This window comes from Gossypium hirsutum, chromosome D02 (assembly GCF_007990345.1).
Source record: "Gossypium hirsutum isolate 1008001.06 chromosome D02, Gossypium_hirsutum_v2.1, whole genome shotgun sequence".
Classification (NCBI taxonomy): Eukaryota; Viridiplantae; Streptophyta; class Magnoliopsida; order Malvales; family Malvaceae; genus Gossypium; species Gossypium hirsutum.
Window position 1 is genome coordinate 10,838,544 of NC_053438.1, and position 22,415 is coordinate 10,860,958.

General features: G+C 34.8%; 1 long non-coding RNA gene and 1 other non-coding gene across 2 annotated transcripts; both read right to left on the bottom strand.

Moving 5' to 3' along the window:
* Positions 1-11,241: 11,241 nt before the first annotated feature.
* LOC107910434 (uncharacterized) lies at positions 11,242-21,906 on the bottom strand. The gene is made up of 3 exons (XR_001687642.2): positions 21,756-21,906; positions 21,130-21,228; positions 11,242-12,095 (listed from the first exon to the last, which is right to left on the bottom strand). It is a non-coding gene; the product is annotated as an uncharacterized lncRNA (long non-coding RNA).
* LOC121215206 (small nucleolar RNA Z221/R21b) lies at positions 21,611-21,702 on the bottom strand. Its single transcript, XR_005910935.1, has one exon. It is a non-coding gene; the product is annotated as a small nucleolar RNA Z221/R21b (small nucleolar RNA).
* Positions 21,907-22,415: the final 509 nt, after the last annotated feature.

Below are 22,415 nucleotides of genomic sequence, written 5' to 3' on the forward strand. Positions count from 1 at the left end.
CTATTAATCTGTTTGCAGCTGACACTGGTGCTAAGCAGTCACGACTTCTGCATGAGCTTCATTCCTTGAAGAAAGGTAACCTTTCCATTAAAGCTTATGTTGCTAAAATTAAAGATCTGCGTGCTATGTTAGATGCCTCTGGTTCTCGTCTCTTTGATGAAAAAAAGATTGAGGTGATGCTCGCGGGATTGCCGTCAGAGTTTGAGGCGGTTATCTCCTCCGCTAGGCAGTTGACTGGCGTTCTGCCATTACAACGTTTGGTTGATGCTTTAGTTGATTGTGAAAGTCGTCAAGCTCAAGTGTTGTAGGAGGTAAATTTGAACGCAAATATGGTCGAGGATGCGCCGTCGGTTGAAGGAGGCAGTCGTGGCGGTCGTACGTTTGTTCGTGGCCGTGGCAGAACCTTCCGATCTCACATTCAATGCTAGATCTGTAGTCGCTTCAGTCATGTGGCTCAGAAGTGCTATTACCGTTATCATAGGGACTCGAATACCTCTTCCGTGGTACCGTCGGTATCTTGTCAAGGGGTTCCGTCGGGTGTTGAGCGAGCTGAATTTGGATCGTGTGCGCAAGAAGAAGAAGAAGAAAAATATGTAGCTCCTTATTCCAAAAGTCAGAGAACAATTTATGGCCACGGGTACTATGCAAGTCAAAATAGAAATGGTGATCAAAATTGGAGTGCTAGCATGCAAAGTGAGAAATTGGCACGTGGGCCACAAGTGTCATATGCAAATGAATATGGCGGGCCATATGGGAATAATTTGAAGTCAAGTTTGCGTCAGTTTGGTCATGATGATGGGCCTGGTTTTAATAGCAATGGGTTTAATGGAAATGCCCCATTGGATTTTATTGCTGGAAATGGACGGCGTGGGTTGCAAGGGCTGAATGTGGTAAATTCTACTAATGGGCTGAATATTGACCCAAATGTAAATAGGGTTCCATCATCTAATTTTGTTCAAGTTGATCAAAGTGATCTCGGTTCGCCTGAACCGATTAGTGTTGATCGAGTTATGCGCTTTACCAAACCGCGTGCTCGGGTTTATACTGGGTCCGAACTGTGTATTAGGCTTCCTCGACTAGGGGACTTACGTGCATCTGATTATTCTGATCCTTTAGAATCTGGCTCTCATGTCAATATTGCTCAACTTGGATTTAGTACTAGTAATGATGCTCCGTACGTACCAGTGCGAGGTACCACCTCATCTTGGTATCCTGACTCGGGAGCGAGTCATCATGTCTGTCGTGATGTGTCAGCTTTACGTGATGTCACGCCATATTTAGGTACGTCATCTCTTTTAATGAGTGATGGTACTCCTGCGGTAATTTCGTCAATTGGCACTACTATTTTATCTACTCAGTATAAACCGTTACGATTATCAAATGTCTTATGTGTGCCAAGTATACAGAAAAACCTATTATCCGTCTCACAGTTTGCTCGTGATAATGGTGTGTTTTTTGAGTTTCATCCTAACCATTGTGTTATTAAGGATACGGTGACTCGGGAGACATTATTGACGGGCCGCATTCATGATGGACTATATCAGTTTTCTGTGCCAGTGGGTTCTACTCCGTCTACGGTTACTTCATTTGTTGCTCATTCGCAAGTTCCACATACAGTTTTAGATAATAATGTGTTTGCTTTATGGCATTATCATTTAGGCCACCCATCAACTTCTGTGGTCAAAACAGTTTTAAATAAATGTAATGTTACTTCAAGTAAAAATAGTTTGGATGGTATATGTACTGCATGTCAAAAAGGCAGGTTACATAAGTTAACCTTCTCACCTTCGACTACTAGCTATCGTCCTTTTGAGTTGGTTGTGTCTGATCTTTGGGGTCCTGCACCTGTTGCATGTGGTGATAAAAGATATTATGTTTCGTTTATTGATACGTATACTCGGTTTACTTGGATTTATCTTTTACGTCAAAAAGTTCAAGCACTAGAATGCTTCACTCAATTTCAACAGTTAATTAAGACACAGTTTGGCAAGTCTATTAAGTAGTTCCAAAGTGATTGGGGAGACGAATACCGTGGTTTTACGTCTATCTTAGAATCTCAAGGAATCATACATCGACTGACATGTCCGTATACTTCAGAACAAAATGGGGTAGCTGAACGTAAACATCGTCACATTGTTGAAGTGGGTATTACATTGTTGGCTCACGCAAATTTGCCTATGGAATAATGGGGGTATACGTTTTGCTGTGCGGTTCATCTTATAAATCGACTTCCTACTGTTGTCCTTCAGAACAGTTCTCCGTTTAAGGCACTATATGGACATGATCCGACCTATAATCATCTTCGAGTGTTTGGCTGCTGTTGTTATCCTTACTTACGTCCATTTGTAGGTCTTAAGTTGGATTTTCGATCTCAGCCGTCTACATTTTTGGGCTACAGTCCTAGTCACAAGGGGTATCAATGTCTTTTACCAGATGGTAAGGTTATAATTTCAAGGCATGTGGTATTTGATGAGCAGAGATTTCTGTTTGCTGAGACTAGTCCAGACAAGTCTGTGTCGACGACCAGTCAAACTAGTTCGATTGCTGTTCCTCTCGTGTGGCCATCTTATTCATCAACTCTTGAGCCTTGTATGATGACACCATCTTTACAAGGGTTGCAATCTCAGTCTACTAATCCTATATTAGATGTTAATTTGGAGCAGTCTCAGTCTCATCATTCTTCAGCTGATGTTGGGACTGGGTCGGGTAATCTTCCAGCTTATGGTTCGTCAACTAATGATGGGACTGAGTTGAGTGGTCTTCCAGTAGTGCATGGCTCGAGATCATCAAGTGATAACAATGCTCACTCTCATTCTACTGTGGGAGTGTCTGCAGGTGTTTCATCGGCATCTGATAGTCAGATTAGTAGACCACCCACGGGTAATACTCACCCAATGGTCACTCGAGCTAAAGCGGGGGTTTACAAGCCTAAAGTTTTAAATGTTGAAGCTGTTGAACCAACTACGATTGAAGAAGCTCTGGCTACTGTTGAGTGGAGCGATTCTGCGCAAGCTGAGTATGATGCTCTTATGCGTAATTCCACATGGGAGCTAGTTCCTACTCCGTCTAATGTAAGATCATTGGGTGCAAATGGTTGTTCAGAATCAAGAAGAATTCTGATGGTACTATTGCTCGACATAAGGCTCGCTTAGTCACAAAAGGATGTTCTCAAGTTCCAAGTTGTGATTTTAAGGAAACGTTTAGTCCAGTGGTCAAACCGGCTACTATCAGAGTTATTTTGTCTATTGTTGTGTCTAGGGGTGGTCGCTTCGGCAAGTGGATGTGAATAATGCATTTCTAAATGGCGATCTTGACACTGAAGTCTTTATGCATCAACCTCCCGGTTATGTTCAATATGCCTCAGATGGCAGACCTTTGCTGTGTCGTCTGAAGAAAGCGGTGTATGGTCTTCGTCAGGCTCCTCGTGCATGATTTGAGAAGTTAAAAAGATTTTTAGTTTCTGTGGGGTTTGTGGTATCAAAGTCTGACGCTTCCTTATTTGTTCGAATGGTACCAGCTTCAACATTGTATGTTCTTGTGTACGTTGATAATATCGTTATTACTGGTGATGTGCCTTTTGTTACAGAGTGGTTTGTTAGATTACTGAATAGTGAGTTCTCGCTTAAGAACATGGGTGATCTCCATTACTTTCTTGGGATAGAGGTTATTCGTTCTTCGTCAGGCTGTCTTTTTCTTTGTCAGAAGAAGTATATACGTGATATTCTTATACGTTGTTCGATGGAAAATGCGAAGAGTGTTCATACACCGATGATTAGTTCCTCTATTATGACTAGAGATGGTGGTGAGCGGTTAGATGATCCGACTAAATACAGGAGTCTTGCAGGAGCTTTACAGTATGTCACTCTTACGCGGCCTGATGTTGCTTATGTTGTAAATCGAATATGTCTGTTTATGCATTGTCCCACCTCCATTCATATGACCGCCCTGAAGCGCATTTTGAGATATCTAGGTGGAACGATTGATTTTGGGATTGTGTTTCATCCGTCCACAGATTTATCCTTAGTTGGATATGCTGATGCAAACTGGGGACTAGATTTTGATGACCGGAGATCCACTACTGGATACTGTGTCTATTTTAGACATACACCTGTGTCGTGGTGTACGAAGAAACAGCAGATTGTTGCTCGGTCTACTGTTGAGGCGGAATACCGAAGTCTTGCCGCAGTTACTAGTGAGGTTACGTGGCTTTTATCGTTACTTCAAGAATTACATGTTCAGTCTAATAGTATTCCCAATATTTGGTGTGACAGTTCTGGGGCGGTTGTGGTTGCTGCCAATCCTGTTCTCCATTCAAAATTTAAACATATTGAGTTAGATTTATTTTTTGTTCGTGAGAAGGTTGCTGATGGTACTGTTGCCGTTGGTGAAGTTCCAGCGTGTGATCAAGTCGCTGATGTTCTTACTAAGCCGCTTTCGCTATCGAGTTTTACTCGTTTTAAGAGTTTTCTATGGGTGTTGCCTAAGAAGAAGATGGATGAATATTAGAGTGTAGGAGTTGTTAATTAGTTGTGAGTCTGGTAAGGTTGTTGCTTAGTTTAGACTAGTCAACAAAGTCTATAAATACGGTATGTTGAGATTTCAGAAGCAAGCAATTTTGAATACAAAGAAAAGAAGTTTATTCTCTATTCTCTCTATTTCCTTCTGTTTGGCTAGATATATTTTCATTCTTTTATCAAGTTCTTTCATTCCCAAATAAAATGTTTGAAGTGTTTGAAGATAGTTCAAGTGGTACCATACCAATTATTATTGGGATTTCAGCTAGCAATACAAACACCTCCTTCCCTCAACAACGAAAACAATATCTACCATAGGTGGAAGTTTAGCCGATTTCTTAGTAAATAACACTTCAAAAAATTTTAGAAAGAGTCGAAAGTATCCAATCATAATACATACACTTTCAAAAATGAAATGCGGGTAATTTATAAATTGTTCAGAGCATCTCATACATTACTTTGGATTAATTAATGGTGTAAAAAGTCAGAAAATTTTTAAGGGTTAAAATTAAATTATATATTTTTATAATAATAAAAATATAATTTTACTATTGTAATAGTTTATATCTTTATAATTTTTACAAGATTAAATCAAATTTTATCATTTTTGAAAGATTAAAGTGTAATTTAACTATTATTAATTTAAAATTTATAAAAAATAATAAAAATTTTGGTATTTTAAAAGATGTGGCCAACTCCTGCATTCCCCACCGATGACATAAACAATATATTAATGTTAATGTTATTATTATATTAGGGAGTGATTTAAAAACGAAATGGTTAGCTCATGGCTGTTATCTGAGGCAACTGAATTTGGAGAAATTGGTGCTCCGTGGTAGGTGAAAAGATTAAAACATATTTTAATTTACAGAATAATAGATTCAATATATAATGAAAAATAATCGACATAACTGTTCATTATTTAGAATAAAAATAATATTTAATCTCTAAATTTTTTTAAAAAAAATTCTCTAACTTAATTCTTATATACTTTTAGGAGGAGGGATTGTATAAAATTATAATTTCACGCCATCTCTATGCCTTTCTAATAGGAAAATAATAAATTAAAATTTTCCTCCTGATTTTTAGCCTTTTAACATAAGAAACAACATTTTTCTAAAAAGAATATAAATAAAAACTATTACAAGTTTTAGAAAACAATTTTTTTTGGTAATTATTTGTATTTAAATAAATTTTAAAATTTTAACTGTTTTAAACGTTTTTTAAACTTTTAAATAATTCAATAACTTTTTTATGAAAAAAAGTCCAATATTTATTTGGGAAAACAGTTTAAGTAATAATTTTAAATCAAGTAAATATAGATTAACAAATTTTGATTTAAAAATTTTTATGTTTAGCACCTTAAAATCATTTATTAAAAAGTAAAAGAAAAGGTTTAGAAAATAATGGATCATTTGTAAAATTTTGGGAGTGGCATTTCTTTATATGTAACCAAATAATTGTTTAAAAAATAAATATAAAAATGGTTTTGTGACAAGTTTTTAGGTGGAATTTTTTTGTTTAATATTGAATTTATGATCTCAAATTCCTGATTTAGGTGCAATGCATAATAGAATAAAAGGAAAGCAAAAAAAAAGAGTAAATTGTATTAGCATTAAATGCACTTCCAAGCAAACAAAGTCAAATTGTTGTAGATAGTTATCATTAATTATTTTAAAAAATTATTTATTTTAATTTCTTGATATTTTTGAATTTTTAAAATTTTATTTTTTAAATAAAATCATTAAATATTGGGATTACACTACAGTTCTTGGCATTTTATTTTTTTTCCTCTTTTTTTATTTTTTTTATTTTTTATATAATTAATCATCAGGTGTATTATTTAAAACTATCCATTATATCAAAGTCTGAAGTGACTAATGGAAAGAAAAAGCGAAGATGAGTGTTTGATATTGATGAATGATATGTTGTGGGATGTAGTGATGAATGATATGACATATGGGGTGGCGCGTATATATTTATGCACCGGTAGATCATCATCGACAACAACAAAAAGTGGCGCATTTGAGAGTTTTGATAAGCAGTGTTGAAATGCTTCTATTTTGTTAAATTAGCCTTGATTAGACATACCGTCAATAATTTCAGCATCATTGTTGATTATGATTTTAATCTTATAAATTTCATCTTTTTCTTTCCCTTTTTTTTCCTTCTATATCCAAATATTTCTTCTTATAAATATCACATTGCAATAACTTTAACTTAAACCTTTTTTTTTCGTTTTTGTAACTCATTTGAGACTAAATTTTCCACCATAAATTTTTTTTTTTGCGTAAAAAAATAACAATAACTCACTAAATTTTACTACAACCATGTTAGATTTAAGTAAAGTTTAGTACAACCATGTTAGATTTCAAAAAAACAAAAACGATTGGGAATTGACCTGTGCATGACAATATGACAAATTATTTCACTGTGCAATTTTATCTGTTTATAAAAAATAATGACCCTTATCATTATATTTTATGGGTTTAAGAAAATATAAATTTTTAATTAGTCATGGTAACTTAATACTACAATTTTATGGGTCTATTAAAAAATCATGTTATTTTTATTGTCTAGTGTATAAAATAAATTTTAATAAATTTAAGCCTAAATTTTATTGCACTTGAACCATGGTAACTTAATACAGTTTTATGAGGCTTTTTTATTCTGATAATACTAAAAAATTAGTTAAATACTAAAATGGTATTCTCATAACATTATTTACCAAAATAGGGTAAAATGAACAGTGTCGAGGGGTGGTGCCTGAAGGGATGACGGCACCACCCATTTTTTTCCCACCAACCGCCCATCATTAGGCCATAATTGAATTTTTTTTAAAAAAACATATTTCAATGGTGGAGGGTAGGCATACGGCGGCACCAGTATACGGGTTGAAAAAGAATTTGAGCACAGTCAAACCATATACGGGCTAAAAACAAATAATTTTAAGGGGAGGAGGGCTTTTGTCAGGTAGCACAATCAATTTGGTACCGATTTTGGGCGTTTCGAGGGTGCTAACCCTTCCTCGTGCGTAACTGACTCCCGAACCTGTTTTCTCAAATTTCGCAGACCAAAATTGTTTTTAAGGTGAACTGATCACACCCCAATCAAGGATCGGTGGCGACTCCAATTTTTATTTTTAAAGTCGACAACTAAAATTTTTATTTTTCAAAAGACGATTTCGACAATATTCGTGGAAGAAAATCATATAGATATACATATGTATAGATATGTTTATAAAAATATATTTATGTATGTATTTAATAAGTTAGAAAAAAAATGTATATACATGTATATATATAATCTATTATATGATAAGTAACAATAATATAAACAATAATAATAAAATTACTGAAAAAAGGGACTAAATCGAAATAAAAATAAAAATACTGGACGAATTTCAAATAAAAAGACGAAAAGGACCAAACTGCGACACGCGCAGAAAGAGGGGGACCAAAATGGCAAATAGACCAAAGCCCCCAAAATGCAGCGCTGCAGTGGACCAAAGTAAAACAAAAGTAAAATTTTAGGGCTAAATCAAAATAAAAGAAAATAACGAAATAGGACCAAATTGTAATGCACTGTACAATTAGAGGGACTGCGCGCGCAAATATCCCCCTTTTAAAAAACATGCGGATCCTCCCCTCGGGTTGGGTCACCTCTCGGGTCTGGGCCAAAATGGCTTCGTTTTGCACCTGACCCTTAAGGGCAAAATGACATCGTTATGTTTAGGGTATTTAAACCCAATTTTTCTCAAAAATCCCATTTCAGCCACTTTTTTTCTAAAAAAAAAACAAAAATCCTTCCTTCTTTCTCTCCAACATCCGGCCTTTGGGGTTCTAAGACCCCTGTTGCCGATCATCGGCCCACCGCATCAGCGCCACGCCAGCCACCGCACGCGGTGGCCGAAAAATTCAAAAAGGTAAATTTTTTTGTATTTTCTGCAAATATAAACTGTTTTTAATATATATATGTATGTATATATGTATAAAAATAAGATGAACAAGTATGAAAAGAGAAGAGATGCGAAAATGAAAAAAATCACCTTTGATTTTTTTTCTTTTATTTCTGTGAAAATGTTACCAAAAGAAAAAAGAAGAGCCCCCCTAAATTGTTACATTTTTTCGACTTTTATAGCCTATTTGTTTTTGTCTTTGCTTGCTTTTTCTTCTTTGCAGGTGGCGATGCAAGTGGATGGGTGGTGATGGACGCGGATGGGACGTCCGACGGCGGTGGCGACAGGCCAAAGGTTAACAGATGTGGCGCTAGGGTTTCTTTTCTGAAACCCTAGCTTAACTTTGGTGAAGTTGGGCTATTGGGTTGTTGGGCTGGTGGGTTAATTTGGGCTTGTTTTTGGGTCTGCTGGTATGGGGTTTGATGAATTTGTTGGGTTGTATTTGTAAATAGGCTATTTTTGTTTTGCTGGTATGGGCCGGGCATAAATTGAGCCCTACAGCTGCCCCTCTTTGCTCATTATCGTGTAACGAGAATAGAGCAAAGACATCAAAATGGACCAATTTTTGCCCGGTGTTGCTGAACCTTGACCTCTTCTAGCGCTTCCCTTCCTCAAGTAGTTTTACTCCAGTCCACTGTGCCATGTTGCTTCGATCTATTCCACTGCAACTTCAAAAAGATGAGATTTGTAGCTTCAATCCACTCTGTTGTAACTTCAGAGGGGTGAGGCTTGTGGTTTAAATTTACTTCCCTACTATCTTGGGAAGATAAGATTCACCGTTTTCAATTTGCTCCACTACTGCTTAGGGGGATAGAATTACTGGCTTCAATGTACTCCACTGTAACCACAGGAAGGTAAAATCTGCCATCTTCGATCTGCTCCACTACTGCTTAGGGAGATAAGATCTGTAATATTCAATCTATTCCACTACTGCCTAGGGATATAGAATTTCTGGCTTGAATGTACTCCACTGTAACTACAGTGAGGTAAAATTCGCCATCTTCGATCTGCTCCACTACTGCTTAGGAAGATAATATCTGTAATCCTCAATCTATTCCACTGCTGCTTAGGGAGATAGAATTTATGGCTTCAATATACTCCACTGTAACCACAGGGAGGTAAAACCCTCCATCTTCGATCTGCTCTACGACTGTTTAGGGAGATAAGATCTGAAATCTTCAATCTATTCCACTGCCAACCAGGGAGATAGAATTACTAGCTTCAATGTACTCCACTGTAATCACAGGGAGGTAAAATTTGTCATCTTCGATCTGCTCCACTGTCGATACAGGAGGGCAAGATCTACTATTTTCAACATGATCCACTACAACCGAGGGAGGCAAGGCTTGTGTCTTCAATCTGCTTCGCTGTCGATGCAGGAAGGCAAGATCTGCTATCTTCAACCTGCTCTATTACAACCGATGGAGGCAAGGCTTGTGTCTTCGATCTGCTTCGCTGTCGATGCAGGAAGGCAATATTTGCTATCTTCAACCTGCTCCACTACTGCTCAGAGAGCTAGGACTTAAAGTCTTCCACCTATTCCACTGCTGGTCAGGGAGCTAAAATTTACAATCTTCCCCGGTTTGTTCTCTGGGGAGCATTACATGTATAATTCATTTTATGAACCTAATTATGCCTAGTGATTAGGATGTCATGATCAGAATAAGTCAAATGCTCCTAACTAGGTATGTATGAATGATGTTTACGTGACTACATAATGTTTTTTTTACAACGAAGTTATCATTATTCGAAGTTTATTAAGGCTTTATCACTGACGTGCTACAACACTTTCTTGCCCAGTAAGCATCTCCAAAAAAACACTTAATCATATTGCCCTCACCATGAACTTCAAAGTTCAATCTATTGGGGCATAAAATTTACACCATCATTATCTCCCTGTAACCCAATGGTAGAAAGATATGGCTTTTTCTCAATCTTCTCCTATGGATACAGAATGTGAAGCTCTTTGGTCTTTTATGTCATTCTAATGGTGTCATACCAAATGCTCATGCACAAAATGAGGAATTTTTTCTCCGAGGAAACCTCTTCCTAGTGCCTGGTGGTTATTGCTTGCTTGTTTATTGAAGCCTTATTACCGATGCGACATCTTGTCATTTTGCTCAATCAATGTTTTTGACAACAAAATCCGAAGAGAAAGTCTTAATTTAGACTCTTCCTTCTCAGTTTTCCTTCCTTTAAACTTGGTGCGTTGTAAACAATAGTCCTGTTTCAAGTTCCTGTATTATTTAAAAACTTTTAGAGTAATATGCAAAACTTCCCTTCTGAATGTTTTATTAGTCCATTAATCATTATTCCAATGCAACATGCTTGCAAAAAAGGTCATAACAATTATAAGAATAAAGTTGGTCCTGAGCATAGCTTGAAAGTAATAAATTATCAAAATAGAAAGATAATAAAGTAATTGATTGGGAATGTGTATCTTGGAAAAGAATGAAGTATTCTGAGAACAACAAATTTAATATAAATAATATAAAAATTGGGTGCCCCAGATATCGTAGCTCGAACTTCTCTGTACAAATTTTCTGAATACCATTTTGAGTTTAACATGTGTTTAGGAGATCTACAGTGACTTTGTCGATGCCCCAAGATTTCGCCTACCCTTTCCTATTGTTTTAGGTATAACAAGATCACCATATGCCCCGATCTGATCAAAATTTGAGCTGCTCTGATCGCCTTATGCCCCAATTTGATCCAAAATTTGAGTCGCCCTTTTCAGGTTTTCAACTCAAGTCCCCTTTGGTCTCAAAGCGCCCTTTGCGGGTTTTCATATTGGCCTCTCATTCTTTTTTTTTTCTTCTTTTTTTTCTTTTTTTTCTTTTTTGTTTTTTGAATCTAAACTTATAGGATTAGGCATGTCTTTGTTATCCCTTCCGATCAAGATTGAAACTTTTCTAAATAAGGCCTTCCTAGTTTGACATGTTTTTTTTTGTGTGGGAAGGATCTTCTTCGATACCAAGTCCCTCTCATGGAATTCTCTAGGGCGAACTTTTTGTGAGCTCGCATCATTTACTTTTGGCGCATTTGACCATGATGGATTACTTTGAACATTCCTCCTCGATCGGGATTGGGTCCAAAAACTCAGAGAGAATGAATCTTGTTTTCAATAGGCAAAATCGTGGTAGGCCCAAGAGAATGGCATTGCCCCGGCAGAGTTTTTTTTGCCTCTAATACACTATTCACTTTAGGACGACATGATGTTAATCTTAAACAGACTATCAACTTCTGATATCGTGTTCTTGTTCAAATTTAGTGCACTGTCAAATATGATCATTTTTTACATTCCATACTGACATGATTTTAAAGGATTTGTTAACTATCGACTTCGTGACACTGGCATATAAAGCAGCTTCCACCCACTTAGTTAAGTAATTGACGGCTGCAAAGATGAATTGTTGACCGTTATAAATTTTTGGCAAGACCGACTCAATGACATTCATGCCCCACATAGGGAGAAGTTATGGATTCTAATGATTCTTTATAGGGTATGATCTGTTTTTCATCTTGTTCTACCATCCTCAATAAGTCCGGAGATAGACTACAATCTATGTCAAGGAGATTCTGAGTCTGTAGCAGTGTCATTCATGTTGTTGATATTCAGGTACCTATTGTAAATACAAAAGAATATATGAAGTTATGTACAATATGATTATGAATGCCATAATGATTTGGAAGAAAGAATAAAAGAACAAAAATAATCATTCATAAGAAATGAAAGAATATTTGTTCAAAAAAATATCGCAAATATGCATTCCATTAAAATAATGACGTTCAGACATTAGCCTATTTCACAAAAGAGTTCTTATTGCCTCAAGGCTAAAAGCAACAAATGTGTTCTGAATATTACCCTGAGTAAGTTTTAAATACTATAGCGGTCTCTTCTGCAGTCTAATTATTCAGAACACTCTCAAGTTTATAAGGGCGAATTCTAATAAGATCCCTTCTTCAGTTGTGTCTTCATACATGTCATTGATTTGAACATTTCCAACATCTCTTCATACATCGCATTCACCTTATTTTCAATCATGATTGGGTAGCGAATTTTCTGCAGTAGATAAGTCACCTAACTTGAATATACCCATGTTGAGTTTTTCAATTAGCTTTTTGAAGGTGATGCAATTCTCTATTGAGTGCCCTGTAATTCCTGCATGGTAGTCACATTTACGTTCGCATCATACCACTTTGGATACGGAGGTTGTGGGGGTTTTGAATAGGAATGGGAAACAACGTGCGCATCGAATAAATTTTGATACAGCTCTTTATATGACATCGAAATTGGTGTGAACTGGAGCTTCTCAGTACCTAGTTTCACTCCAGATTCTTGTCTCAATGAGCCTTGTTGACTAGCAACTCCTTTACCTAGATAACTTACAGTAATTGTTCTTGAGTAACCTATGTTATTCACATCATCTTCTTTTTTTCTTGAGACTGACTTTTTGTTACTCTCTCCACCATCTATTCTTCCACTTCTGATGGCATTTTCAATCATTTCGCCATTCTTGATTATGTCCGAAAAACTCTTTAAAGCACTTCCCAACATATGCGTGATGAAAGGGTGTTTCAGTGTGTTGATAAAAAGCATTGTTATTTCTTTCTCTAGAAGTGATGGTTGAACCTGAACCGCGATTTCTCTCCACCTCTGCGCATACTGTCTGAAGCTTTTATTCGATTTCTTTTCCATGTTTTGCAAGGTGATTCTATCAGGAACCATATCTGTCACATGATTGTATTACCTCATGAATGCTTGTGCTAGGTCCCTCAATGAACCAATCTTGGTACGACTCAATTGATTATACCATTTGGACACTGTCCCTACCAAACTGTTTTGGAAATAATGTATTAGCAGCTAATCATTGTTAATGTAGCCAGTCATCCTTCTACAGTACATGATGATATGGGCTTCGGGACAACTTGTCCCGTTATACTTCTCAAACTCCGGCATTTTAAATTTGGGAGGGAGGACCAAATCGGGTACCAAGCTTAAATCTTTAGCGTCCATTTCTTGATGGCAATCAGCATTTTCCATAGCTTTAAACTTCTCCTCTAGCCATTTACATCGGCCTTCTAATTATTTTGGCAGATCCACTTTTGCTTTCTCCATTTTTGCTACGCCATCGAGATCAAGAACTACAAGATTGGTAGGATTCTCTCCGGAGTTAGGACCTATTCCGATTTGAAAGCTCATTAGCATCTGAAACTGTTGGGGCCTGATTGTAACGGAAGATTTGTGTGGACACATCTCAGCTTGAGTATGCACATGCGGAAGGGTAAAGCCTGGAGAGTAAAGGTCTTCATTATTATTACCCTCTTCAGTATTAACTACGGGGTCATTTCCCTTGTCGTTTCCTCCTCTCAACAGTTGTATTAACTGTGCTATCATGTCATTATGTGACTCGTATCTTTTCTGTCATCTTGCTGAATTCTTTCCAGCCGCTTTTGTATCTGATCTTGCATATCTTTTTGGAGCTGTTCAAGTTTTTCTAATCTTTTATCCATGTTCTTTGATTTCGCTCGAGTTCCGTAGGGGTGTTGGTTTTCCAAGTTAACTAAAATAATTTTAATTAATTAAAGTCTTTTGATGCACATGATGTTATGTAATGCAAATGCATGAATGCAAAAAGAGACGTTAATTCTTGGTTCAATTCTTATTAGAACTTTACTAGAAAATAAATTTCTTTACATAAAGCGGATATATATATACAGCCTTGCCCTCATAGGCGGAGACATCCGATCCTCTTCATTCGCGTGTTAAGATAAATCTCACGAACTCTTCAAAAGGACGTCTCTTCTATCTCCCTTTTGCTTAATTCGGGCCACGACTCGTTAATCACTCATCCTCGTGACGTACGTTGGCTTCTCTTTAAGAAAGTTCAGCGACTCTCAAATAATTTATCTTGAATTCTCGGGCAACGGAACAATGGTCATGTAGTCCTCCATTAAACTATCATCATTTTCTTGGACCATATTCAGACAACCGTATTATTATCCACTTTATCAAGAAACTCATTTCCTTATGACAAGCTCTCTATTTAACAACTGAACATGAATCAACAACTCTTTTTATAATGCAATACAATCATAAAAAAAAGAAAACAGGTTAGTACAAAGCAAAAATAAATAGAACACCTATTCGGGTGAATACTAGAGGTTCGGAGTGGTTCTACCTAGGGTGGGCTCCTAAGGTTCACTACATGAGGTTGGCTCTAAAGTAAGGGTACCCGAACCAGCAGATTCCTCGATCCTCACCCATTATAGGCTCATATAGACGGAGTTTGGTTCAGGGAAATACATTTCCCTATAGCTGCACGGAGATGAAAATCTCACGAAGACATAAGTAGGGATGTATACCGAAAGCGATCCACTATCCTGCACGGAAGTGAAAACCTCACGAAGGAGTAGCTTCTCACTCCCACTTAAAAGGGTGTGACCAAAGGTCATGCAATGCAATATGCAGAAAGATACCGAAGTTTAAACCAACACAGTAATTACAACGATGAAAAATGTGATAAAAATGAATAAACTGCAACGAAAGGATCGTATATTTAAACCAAGTTTTCAATTTTCAACAAAAAGACAAAAGGTAATCAACTCATGGCTCGACTCACTTATTTTGGGTCCTCAGTGGAGTCGCCAAGCTGTTGACACCGCTCTATTTTTTTGCTCTATGAGATTTTGAGGGCTCTCTTCTTCTATTTTTTTGTAACAAAAAACAGATATCAATAAAAAGAAAAAAAATTAAGTTTCAAGGTGATTTTTAAAAAAAACGGTGTCAACAGCTTGGCGACTCCATTAGGGACCCAAAATAAGTGAGTCGAGCCACGAGTTGATTACCTTTTGTCTTTTTGTTGAAAATTGAAAACTGGGTTTAAATATACGATCCTTTCGTTGCATTTCATTCGTTTTTCACATTTTTCATCGTTGTAATTGCTGTGTTAGTTTAAACTTCGGTATCTTTCTGCATATTGCATTGTATGACCTTTGGTCACACCCTTTTAAGTGGGAGTGAGAAGCTACTCCTTCGTGAAGTTTTCACCTCCGTGCAGGATAGTGGATCGCTTTCGGGATACATCCCTACCTATGTCTTCGTGAGATTTTCATCTCTGTGTAGTCATAAGGAAATGTATTCCCCAAAACTGAACTCGATCTATATGAGTCTATAATGGGTGAAGATCAAGGAATCTGCTGGTTCGGGTACCCTTACTTTAGAGCCAAACCTCATATAGTGAACCTTAGGAGCCCACCCTAGGTAGAACCACTTCGAACCTTTAGTATTCACCCGAATAGGTGTTCTATTTATTCTTGCTTGCTTTTGCTTTGTACTAACCTGTTTTTTTTATGATTTTATTGCATTATAAAAAGAGCTGTTGATTCACATTCGGTTGTTAAATAGAGAGCTTGTCATAAGGAAATGAGTTTCTTGATAAAGTGGATAATAATACGACTGTCCGAATATGGTCCAAGAAAACGTGATAAGAAAATGTTGATAGTTTAATGGAGGACTACACGACCATTGCTCCGTTTCCCGAGAATTCAAGATGACAAAAATTATTTGAGAGCCGCTGAACTTTCTTAAAGAGAAGACGAGTGTTACGAGGATGAGTGATTAACGAGTCGTGGCCCGGATCAAGCAATAGGGAGATAGAAGAGACGTCTTTTTGAAGAGTTCGTGAGATTTATCTTAACACGCGAATGAAAAAGACCAAATGTCTCCGCCTATGAGGGCAAGGCTGTATATATATATCCGCTTTATGTAAAAAAAAATTTGTTTTCTAATAAAGTTGTTCTAATAAGAATTGAACCAAGAATCAACGTCTCTTTTTGCATTCATGCATTTGCATTACATAACATCATGTGCATCAAAAGACTTTAATTTAATAAAATTATTTTAGTTAACCTGGAAAACCAACACCCCTACGGAACTTAAGCGAAATCAAAGAATATAGATCAAAGATTAGAAAAACTTGAACAGCTCCAAAAAGATATGTAAGATCAGATACAAGAGCGGCTGGAAATAATTCAATAAGATATGACAAAAACGATGCGAGAGTCCCAGAATGACATTATAGCACAGTTAACACATCTGTTGAGAGGAGGAAACGACAAGGGAAATGACCCCGTAGTTAATACTGAAGAGGGAAATAATGATGAACACCTTTACCCTCCAGGCTTTACCCCTCCACATGTGCATACTCAAGCTGAGATGTACCCACACAAATCTTTCGTTACAATCAGACCCCAGCAGTCTCAAATGCCAATGAACTTTTAAATCGGAGTAGGTCCTAACCCCGGAGAGAATCCTACCAATCCCGTAGTTCCTGATCTCGATGGCGTAACAGAAATGGAAAAAGTAAAAGTGGATCTACCAAAACAATTAGAAGACCGGTGTAAATGGCTAGAGGAGAAGTTTAAAGCTATGGAATAGACGCTAAAGATTTGAGCTTGGTACCCGATTTGGTACTCCCTCCCAAATTTAAAATGCTGGAGTTTGAGAAGTATAACGGGACAAGTTGTCCCAAAGCCCATATCACCATGTACTGTAAAAGGATAACTGGCTACATTAACAATGATTAGCTGCTAATACATTGTTTCCAAGATAGTTTGGTAGGGGCAGTGTCCAAATGGTACAATCAATTGAGCCGTACCAAGATTGGTTCATTGAGGGACCTAGCACAAACATTCATGAGGTAATACAATCATGTGACAGATATAGTTCCTGATAGAATCACCTTGCAAAACATGTAAAAGAAATCGAATGAAAGCTTCAGACAGTATGCGCAGAGGTGGAGAGAAATCGCGATTCAGGTTCAACCACCACTTCTGGAGAAAGAAATAACAATGCTCTTTATCAACACACTGAAACCCTCTTTCATCACGCATATGTTGGGAAGTGCTTCAAAGAGTTTTTCAGACATAATCATGAATGGCGAAATAATTTAAAATGCCATCAGAAGTGGAAGAATAGATGGCGAAGAGAGTAACAAAAAGTCAGTCTCAAGAAGAAAAGAAGATGATGTGAATAACATAGGTTACTCAAGAACAGTTACTGTAAGTTATCCAGGTAAAGGAGTTGCTAGTCAACAAGGCTTATTGAGACAAGAACCTAGAGTGAAACCAGTTACTGAGAAGCTCCAGTTCACACCAATTCCGATGTCATATAAAGAGCTGTATCAAAATTTATTCGATGCGCACGTTGTTTCCCATTCCTACTCAAAACCCCCACAACCTCCGTATCCAAAGTGGTATGATGTGAACGCACAATGTGACTACCATGCAGGAATTACAGGACACTCAATAGAGAATTGCATCACCTTTAAAAAGCTAGTTGAAAAACGCATCAACATGGGTATTGTCAAGTTGGGTGACTCATCTACTGCAGAAAATTCGCTACCCAATCATAAATTGAAAATAAGGTGAATGCGATGTATGAAGAGATGTTGGGAAATGTTCACATCAATAACATGTATGAAGACACAACTGAAGAAGAGATCTTATTAGATATTCGCCCTTATAAACTTGAGAGTGTTCTGAATAATTATACTGCAGAAGAGACCGGTATAGTATTTAAAACTTACTCAGAGTAATATTCAGAACACACTTGTTGCTTTTAGCCTAGAGGCAATAAGAACTCTTTTGTGAAATAGGGTCATGTCTGAACGTCATTATTTTAATGAAATGCCATGTACTATAGAAGAATGACTGGCTACATTAACAATGATCATCTGCTAATACACTATTTCCAAGACAGTTTAGTAGAGACAGTGTTCAAATGGTACAATCAATTAAGCCATACCAAGATTGGTTAATTGAGAGACCTAGCACAAGCATTCATAAGGCAATATTTAGCACAAACATTCATGAGGCACTATTTAGCATAAGCATTGATGAAACTTATGTTCATGCATCCATTCCACTTAGTATTCAAGAAAGATTTTGTAATAGTAAAGGGTGACGACACAATGCATTGGCTGCCATTATATTTGATTTGAAATTTTCGAATGTTCTAATTGGTTGGAAATGTAATGCACATTATTATCGTATTTTAAGTGATACACTTACACACCCAATAAAATTTTAGAAGGTAACAATTAAAATTAATTATGCAAAATAGTTTAATTAAACTTATAATTTATTAGTAATAATTATGTTTTATAAAGTTACAGGTAATTATTATCTTGCATCTCATCATTCATAATTGCAAATCACTATTAAACGTGTTTTTGAAGAAACATTTCATGTGTTAAATGTTAAATCATTTTTTAATTTTCAAATCTATGTAAATATAGTGTTGGCTTATTGTATCAGTCATAATTATATAATTAGAATTAATCCTAATAGTTTACTTAATCAATGATTATATGAGAAGCCTGGGTTTAATTTGATAATATCAACTTTTACAGAGCAAGAAGAAACAAGATCATGGTCTACGAAGAGAGAAAATTACACAAAATATGTAGATTGATTATATGCAACACTGATGGTAATATATATGTTAAATATATTTTAGTTGCTTTTTAATCTAATTGCATATAATACCCATCAGGCATACAAAAACAAAAACATTAATCATTATAATAAAATGATTTTGATTTGACAAAGATATGACAATAGAATATTTTGCTAGAACATTTCTTGACATATGTTTGGATAAAAGTAACGAAGATTTGGTGCTTGTAAACTACTACAATAAAGATATTGAGGAGGTAAGAACAAAAATATCTTCATTTGGCACATCTAAACGTAAAAAAAAATACTCAAGAAAATGTCACTAACAAACAAATTCAATTTGTAAGTATACAACTTGTAAGATTGTTCATGCATTGGAACCAAATACTAAGGATTAGACATCACATCTTTACGGAGAAGTGATGTCAATGGAAATGAAGGATTTGATGACAACTTCTTTTGTAGTGTGTTTAATTATCTTACGGATCATAAATCCGTGGCCAAAGTTTTCTTGGTTAAAAGTACAAAGTATAAAAAAAAATTACTTCAAAAATTTTTTCAAAGATAAAAATATCAATATCTTTAACAATCTTTTAAGTCACAATTTTTTATTTTTCGTACTTTTAACCAAAAAAATCATTAAGATCAACTCTAATTATATAATTATAAATGATATAACAAACCAACACTATATCTACTCGATTATATCTACTTCGGTTTAGAAATTCCAAAATGGTTCAACATCTAATATACAAAACCATTTTTTCAAAATCTCAGGAACATCCGCAACAATGATGAATGACAAAAATTAAAGAGTTCTACATTTTCTAATAGTTGATCACTAAACTTTTTTAAATGATATCAAATACTACAATATGGAGAAATATTTCTATTTCGAATGCCATATTAAACATTAACAAAATAATATTTACTTACAATTTTACAAAACATAATTATTACTAATAAATTAAAGTATTTTATATAATTAATGTTAATTGTTACCTTTCAAAATTCTAAATCTTTTTGGACATGCAAATGCATCAATTAAAATACGAAATCCATGTGCACTACCTTCCTAACTAGTTGAAAAGTAGTAAAATTTCATATCAAATGTAATGGTAACCAATACATTTTGTGTCGTTCCACCTTTACAATTACAAAATCTTCCTTGAATATTAAGTGAAATGGATGCATGAATATAAATTTCATCTAATGCTCCAAGACAATTTTTAAAATAAAAATAAAACCTTAGATTGTTTCTAATTTCAAAATAACTCTCAATATAATCCTAAAATAATAGTGAAATATCATAATTAATCTAATACTATATTGATCCAATCACTCAAAAACTTACATTAGAACCAATTATATATAAAAGTATAATCACTTGCTCCTAATTTTCATTTATCTAATTGATTGTAACAAATTATTCCTAATAAGAATATCACACAAATTTAAAAAATAATCGATCTCAACCTTATCATATCAAAAATGCTGATCACCACTATATAAAATATTATTAATATAATTACATTACGATCTTTATTACAATCTATCTATAAAAATTAACACCACACAAATATTTTATCATTACAAAAAATAATTATCTTTTGATATTTTATAATAAATGATCACCAAACCAAAACCAACCAAATAATATATTAATCCTTTTTCTTTCGACCATCCAATTCTCAATATCAAAATAGTTGACAAGTTTGGACTTTTGAAGTGCATTGACCCAATCTTAGACTAAAGGCAAAAGTTTATAAAAAAGATGATTTCAGATTTCAAAGTTTATTTCTCCCAATTATATTCATGGTAAAACAAAAACAAAGCCGTATGTAAAATATTAAGAATACAAGAATCAATATGTAACATGATAAAACTAAAACAGAGCAACAACCAAAAATAACAGTCTGTTTGAGCAGTAAAATAGAACACACTACTTTATACAGCATAGAGACAGAGCAACAAAGAACAGTAGAATAGAAGGGTTCAAATCTATGATAAAATCGTGAAACATGAAAAACGTGAAATGGTAAAAGACAGCAACTTTGTAAAACAGTAGAAACGCAAACAAAAAAGTAAAGACAAGCTTAAAAACGCAAAACAGTAGAAAAAAAAGACTCAGATCTATGAAAAATGTTTCTTTAACAGCAAAGAAGTCGAAGAAAAGATAAACAGTAAAGATATCACCTTCGAGAAGGGAGAGATATCGGCACCGAAAATGGGTTATTTCTTCGATAGTAAAGAAAGCTTCCTCTTTGTTACTCTAAAAGCCTCCCTTTTTTGTTTCTTCAACAGTAAAAACAATGAACATAACGTCACTAGTTTGAAAAATATCTTACCGAAAAAATTTACTAAGATATTTGACGAAAAATGCTGAAAATATTTTACGTAAAAAAATTTACATATAATCGGAGCCTAAAATATAATGATAAACCATCAGAAACCAAAAATTATCCCAAAAGCAAAATAGCCATACGGTCCGCATCATGGTTCAATCTTCTCTTTAAAGAAGATGCCATCATCTGGTTCCTTTATTTTATTTTTTCTTTTAATCTAGGGATTGAAAAAATAGAGGAAAAAATAGGGTTTAACGAAGATAAAAACACAGTAAATAAATTTATTTCTAAAAAATAAAGATCGATAATAGAAAAACTAATAGAGGAAAAAGGAGCTCAGAAAAAAATATGGGTAGAGAGACTTATCAGCACAAATTAAAATCAGCGTGGTGCATGACTTTCTCTAATTTTCTCATCATTGCCCAAATTCTACAATAAGAAATGAAATTTGAAAAGAAATTAATAAGAAAAAAGAACCTGCAGACTGAACTGAGAGATCCAATGGCGGAGGCACTTTGCTAGATTTGACACTTTATAAAGGGAGAAGAAGAAACCCTAATCCTATTTACCGTTTTTATCATGGCTTTGTTTTTGGACTCTGGTTTTGGGATAGTCGTGGGCTCAAACGCCTAAGACTACAATTTAAGTAGAAGCGAGTATTTAATCACATTAAATGGAAAAGTTTTGATTAATCAATTTAAAAAATTCAAATAGAATAAAATTATTTAAGTTAAATTTATATATGTAAAATTAAAATATTATAATAATATAATAATTTTATATAAAAATATATAAATTTAAAACCATTTATATTTTATAAAAATTTCAAAGTAAAATAAAATAAAATACTTTAATATAATAAAAGTTATTAAAAGTTAGATTATTAATTTACTTTATTTCATTTAAAAAATATTTTAAGTTTGTTTATCTATTCTTTAGAATCTCTTTTATAAGTTTTGTTAAAAATATAGATTTTTAAATTTTTATACATTTTTTAATTTCTAAAATTATTTTAAATTATTTTAAATTATTTCAATTTTTTTAAATTTATTTCCAAACACTTATTCAAATTATAAAATTAAACTCCGACTACTTTAGTTATTCAATATTAGGGTCTGTTTGATTGAAGGAATTGAT